This window comes from Miscanthus floridulus, chromosome 1 (assembly GCF_019320115.1).
Source record: "Miscanthus floridulus cultivar M001 chromosome 1, ASM1932011v1, whole genome shotgun sequence".
NCBI lineage: Eukaryota > Viridiplantae > Streptophyta > Magnoliopsida > Poales > Poaceae > Miscanthus > Miscanthus floridulus.
Genome location: NC_089580.1, coordinates 151,138,721 through 151,145,068, shown reverse-complemented (window position 1 = coordinate 151,145,068; position 6,348 = coordinate 151,138,721). Strand labels below are relative to the sequence as shown.

The following is a 6,348-nucleotide window of genomic DNA, read 5'->3' as shown; positions in this document are numbered from 1 at the left end:
TGAGATTCTTGTACCACCTTTTTGGTACCCTTCTTATTCCTCTTTTTCCCCGTGGAGGCTTCGTCCCCACCGTAAAGGTCATTGTTCTTTTATCGGCTGGCCCCACACCGGGGACATTTATCCAGTGACTTGAACGTTTCGTCACGAAAAAGTATACAGTGGTTGGGGCATGCATGGATTTTTTCAACCCCCATTGTCAATGGACTTATGACCTTCTTCGCTTGGTATGTGTTGGTGGAAACTGAGTTTGGTTGTTGCAGCACCCATGACAGGAGATGCAATAGATCATTGAAACTACAATCTGACCAGTCATACTTAGCCTTCAGGATGAGCAGCTCAAGCACAAAACGTAGCAATGTCCAATGTATCGGACAACCCTTTTCAACACCATACACAGTCTCCTTCGATGCTTTTGTCACCCTTTCTAAATTTTCTAGACCTTTCGGGCTATTTAGTAAAATCTCTGGTCCAAGGGCTCGAATTATGTCCTCCAAATCATCTTCATCCCCGACACGTGCTCCACCATCATTATTGGCACCACCTTCGTCGTTACCATCCCAACCACCAGCATCACCACCTTGTTCATTGCCAAACTCGAAATCCATTCGTGTATCAAGCTCTGCTGAATATTGAGACAGTGATTCTATGGTTTCGTCGTCGTATTCCTCCTCATCCTCGTCGTTAACAATAACCGTTTCACCATGATGAATCCACACTATGTAGTCCTCAATAAATCCTCACATAATCAAATGTGATCTGATGATAATCACATCTGTCCATGCCATACGGTTCTTGCAATCTTTATATGGGCAAATAATTGTATCCTTATTCTCTTTCAATGTCGTTGCATGCTTCTTTGCGGCTTCAATAAATTTATCCACCTCTTCATGAAAACCTGTCTTGAACCTTAACGAACCATACATCCAAGAGTTCATGTACTCCATCTTTTACAACAACAACAAAATAAATATTAAAGGAGTACTTATTCAGATATATATAAAAATGAAATAAATTAATAATTACTTGAAAATAATTGTATATACTTCATATATATATGAATATAAATCTAATATAATTACATGAAGCATACAAACACACCATGGTAAAAGAAAATTAATTAACGGTCCATTTATCCATAAATAATTAAAATACATATTTATTGATTATAATAAATAATTTCAAAGACAACAATTAGCAAGAATTATACTTTACCCAATATCTTTCATACAAACCCTAGTCCAATTTCATCAAACATAAATTTACAAAAACGAAATTAATAAAAAAACTAAACCTTAGATCTAGATCCACATGCACATGAAACATCCATAAAACTAACTAATTGTTCAATAAAATAAAAAAACATGGATCAAATAAGGGTATGATCTTGTTCCCCTCCCTAATTTACCCTAGTACATTCAAAAGTTTGGTCTATTTTGCTTCATAAATAGCTCAAGCACCATAGAAGAGAGAGAAAAATAAAACTCTAATTACTCACTAACCAACCATTAAAACTTCAAAAAAAAAGTATGAAATAGCATTTTCTTACCTTCTACAACATCTTCACCAAAGGATTTGAGACCAAAACCTTTCCTCCTTAGTAGAGCAATTTTTGGGAGGTGCCCAAGGCCTCCCCACCTTTTTTTATGGGTTGGAGTGAGTGACCCGAGGAGGAAGAAGGTGCTGCATCTGTTCTATATGGGGGGCATTTGTAGGGGCGGCTGGTGATTGAACCGCCCCTACAAATCGGTGCTATAAATACGGAGCCATTTGTAGGGGCGGCTGGTGATTGAGCCGCCCCTACAAATCGGTGCTATAAATACGGAGCCATTTGTAGGAGCGGCTCAATCACCAGTCGCCCCTACAAATATCATTTCTAGGGGCGGCTGGTGATTGAGCCGCCCCTACAAATCAGACCCCATTTGTAGGGGCGGCTCGTAACACCAGCCGCCCCTGCTGTTCCATTTGTAGGGGCGGCTGGTGTCTGGGCAACCGAGCACGCCACTGTAGGGGCGGCTCCATCACCAGCCGCCCCTAAAAAAAATCGAACCGTTACTTAAAAAAAATCATTTTTTACGTAGTGGGGTAGATACACTGTTGCTAGTAATTTGATGGTGCAAGACGTGAGCACGGTTCAGACTCAAGTTATTATTTGTAAAAAACATATCAACCGTACACACTACATACTGACATGAGAATGGCATGGGTATCTCACAACCAAACCAAACATGCACACACCAACAGTTAAACTAGATCATCATCAGGACTAAAACGGGGCTCTTCACTGCCGAATCATGATCAAGAACAAGACACCAAACCGACGATCGATCCAACAGCCTGCCTGGTCGAAATCCTCCTATAGGGGTCGACACGGAGTCCCAGACTAAGACAGGGTCCATCACCGTTCCAGGATATGCTAAATCAGCGCGATGCTGCTCTCACCGCCAGGAGGCTTGCGGTTTCCACCTACACGCTCACGGATTGGTTCCTTCCCATCTGCAAAAATGTTGCTTCCAGTAATCTCCTTCAGCTTTGCGGTGCTCAGATGCTTCTCTGCAGAAGCTGTGGTGGCGCATCTCCCTTGAAGATGTCATTGCCGGTGAGGTCGTTGACCTTCTTGCCAGTTATCTTCTTTGCTGTCTTCGGCGCGCTGTCAGCGTTGGCCTCTCCAAACGAGAAGGTGCTCACCTGTTGTTTAAGACAACATTAGTTGAATAACATTCTGAACAGGAAAAGGCAAATGGAGTACAAGATATGTTGCATCTGCAATACGTTTGTATTTTTGGCAGGTGTGCGTGAGGCTGTGCTGCCATTTGATGAGTTCCTTGCCCTGTTAGACCTGGAATCCGGAGTATCAGCAAAGATGTCGTGGCCGCTAAGCTCCTTGGATTTTGCATTTGATATCTGCTTCTTCATCTTACTATCTGCCTCACTTGGAAGAGTACCACTAAGCTCACGTTGCTTTGCCACCTCAGCTACTGAAGTGGGCTTTTTGGGAGGATTAGTTCCATCCTCAGCAAACGAGATGTGGCTTACAGTACTGATCGCCTGCAGGCAATATGAAACTGAATCAGTCACCAGTAAATCATGCTTTACAATTCATTTTCTTGATTTCTTTCAAGTACAAGACAGAAAAATCTAGGTCATGCAAACAAGCATTGAAACCGTCACTCCGCATAGAGCAGTGGTCTAATCATGACACAAGAGCAGCCATCACTCTTCATCAGATCTCACACTGAAGAGGGCTACCCGCAATCAGCAGACACCACATGGCTTCGGGAGAAGCAGCAATGAACACAACTCAGGTCATCTCTCCAATGAAACTGAGAAATGGAGAGAGAGGAGGCGGTCATGGGCGTTAGGTTTTGCTAGCTCTGGTGCACGATGCTAGTCGGCAGTGATCAATTTATGTGTGGCAGTGCTGGTTTTTTGGGTAACAGAGAGAGGACTGGATGAGAAAACAAGAAAGCAGCTGCTCTGCATGCAATGGAGACTTGAGAGACAAGACAAGAATAAGGGTTCCGTTAGATGGACATTTGGCTAGATGGGCCAGCATATGGCAGCACAATCTATGTTTCCTTCTCTCTCTTTTTTTTTCCTTTTTCACTTTTCTTCTCTGGCTCCTCTAAACATATATTCTGCAGTTATTGGTTTGTGCCATATTCTCATCAATTGGACTGACACTACATTTTCATCCAATCCGTGAACCTGTTTGTGATTCACAAACACATTTTTTTGATTCATGGACCGAAGAGGGTATACCCCTTATTGAAGTATAGAAGTGAATTGCTCACCTCTCCCCATTACTTTAAGCTTTTGAGTTGCAAATAATTGTTGTTTGCTCCTAGGAAAGCCTCAATTGAATTTCCCACCTTCCCCATCACTTAAGCTTTTGGGTGAACTAGTCGGTGCATGCAACTTAATATGTTATCAGAGATTCAAAGCCAGAGGTCTCAAGTTCAAGTCCTAACAGGCATAATTAAATAAATAAATTATAGCCAGCTCATATTTCTAGATTTAAGGCCTGAGTAAACCTACACGTGAGGAGGGAGTGCCGAAGTATAAGTGAATTGCCCGACTCTCCCACTTTTGGGTTGAACCACTTGGTGCATGCAACTCAATACCCCCTCACATACTTACTTCTGGAAAGTGGTGAACCATGAACCCCTATCACTATCTACGAACCATGGTTTTGGAACTATGGTCTGTTAATATAAAGAAAAAGGCTTATTATTAATTTGATTGCCAAATAATTATGGTACGATCATTGGAACCATTACCTCTGCTTTATACATTTTGATTCACAATCATGACTGTTTCAACTTGGATTTTGCTTTGGACAACCTTATAAGAAAAAAACTACAACAACACCATCACTGCGAGCAGGGGCAAATTGAAAAATATAAGTTAACTATGGTTGCTAGAAATTTGAAACTCTTAAGTTGCTGCTCAATTTGTTTAAAAAATAATCAGTTTTTATTCAATCTAGGTGAGACTTGATCAGGTCAAAGATGAAGAATCCCCCATGTGATAAGTTGCTGGCACCACACATATGCTGGGGAGAAAATCAGTAAATAGCTGATTCAAGTTTGGTGACATTTGATAAAGTCAAAGATGAAGAACACCCCATGTGTGAGCCATTCAGCCATGCATATATAGCATAAAAGAATGCAGACCTCTTATACTGAACCAATTGTTCCATATTAATTTATATTCAGTAGAAGGCAGGATAGGTTTTGATTGGTTCCCTCTAGACTTATTTCTACATATGTATATACTAAATTGCTATTATGGGTATCATTTTGTGCTCCAAACTTTGTCAGAGATGAGATAGGTAAGGAGCCATGGCATTGGCATGCATCTTATGTCCAATTTCTGCATGGATGAATCAAGTAGATCAAAACAGATTTTTAGGCTAAAAAGAGATCCATGTTCTGAAATACTTTAATCTGCAATCTAGCCATTTCAGTTAGTATCAGACAGAGTTACTTTACTTAAATTTTTGGTACAAGAATAGTTTCTTTAATTCCTGGTAACTATGGTTTCAGATTTGTTACTATTGCAAAAGAGGTGTAGCGAAGCAAAACCCATTACCTATTGAAACAAACATTTATGCAGTGGGTCACTAAAATTTCTAGACTCCATCCACCAATTAAACTTCAATTTCTAATTTGTTTCATGGAAAATCCAGTAACATGATAGCAAAGTTAAAACATTCTCAGAGCAGTTGTAGTCAACATCCGCACATCGCAAAGTAAAGAGTGCCCCGCTGCTGCAGTTCTAGTACCATGCACCTAAGATCTATAGAATTATTGCACATGGATGAAAAGTGCGTGTTAGGTTGATCTTCACCAATTTGGCCCAACGGCCAATTGAGCCCTTGATCCGCGCCCTGATCGGGGGCGCCCAGTCATTCTTGTGGCTGATGGGCCCCCGTCGCGTAGCACAATAAATAGGAGGTGAGGCCTGGGGCTCGAGTCACGAGGTTCACCGTAGCCGCTAGCGCCCCACCGGTTTTCCTATCCCTAAGCCGATCTAGAGGGCTCGCTGTGAGCAAGAGGAAGCTCCATCGCCTTCACCGCCGTCACCAGACCGGACCGCGCCTCCACGTCACTGCTACCTCGACGACGGCGCCATGGTTGCGACTGGAGACTCGAGATGAGGTACATCATCATCAAGTTCTATCTAAGTTATGTTTTACCCACTCGATCTACGCCTAGATAGTCCAAGATATTTATCAATGGCATCAAGAGCTAGGTTCTAGTGCGAGATTTAGACTGGGGTAGAAAAGTGAAAAGAAATTAGAAAGAGAACCCAACCTGAAACCCTAACCCTAACCCTAGAAGGGAACAGACGGAGAGGGGAAGGAACCTACCCGGTTTTCTCCACCATCGTCGACACCGCCGCGCGCGGGAAGAAGCACCCGCCGCCGTCTCGCCGACACGCGGGGAGATGGCCGAGCCGCGCTCGTCGCCGTGCGTGCGAGCCCCTGCCAAGGGCACCGTCACAGGACCGCTCGACGGCGGCACGCTCACCCACTGGGGAGTGCGTGCTCCGACGAGGGGACCCACGGCGGCGACGCACTTCTTCTCCGGCGTCTGCTGCACTGAGAGCTGACAAAGGAGAAAGGGGAGAAAATCCAGAGCTATTAGGAATCCACCTCCTGAGAATTCTATTAACTCTGAAGGAGGTAAATCTAAGGTTTGCCCTAAATTTAATCTCAGAGACAGAAATACCATAAAAAAAGTGATCAAATGATAGGTACCATTTGGAATTATAGAGGAGTGGCCAAGAAGGGCCTGAGTACTTTCATTAAGGGACTAATCTGGGACCACAAAGCTGATTTTGTTG

General features: G+C 43.0%; 1 pseudogene; it reads right to left on the bottom strand.

The window, feature by feature from the left end:
• Positions 1–2,413: 2,413 nt before the first annotated feature.
• Positions 2,414–3,801, bottom strand: LOC136465411 (uncharacterized; annotated as a pseudogene).
• Positions 3,802–6,348: the final 2,547 nt, after the last annotated feature.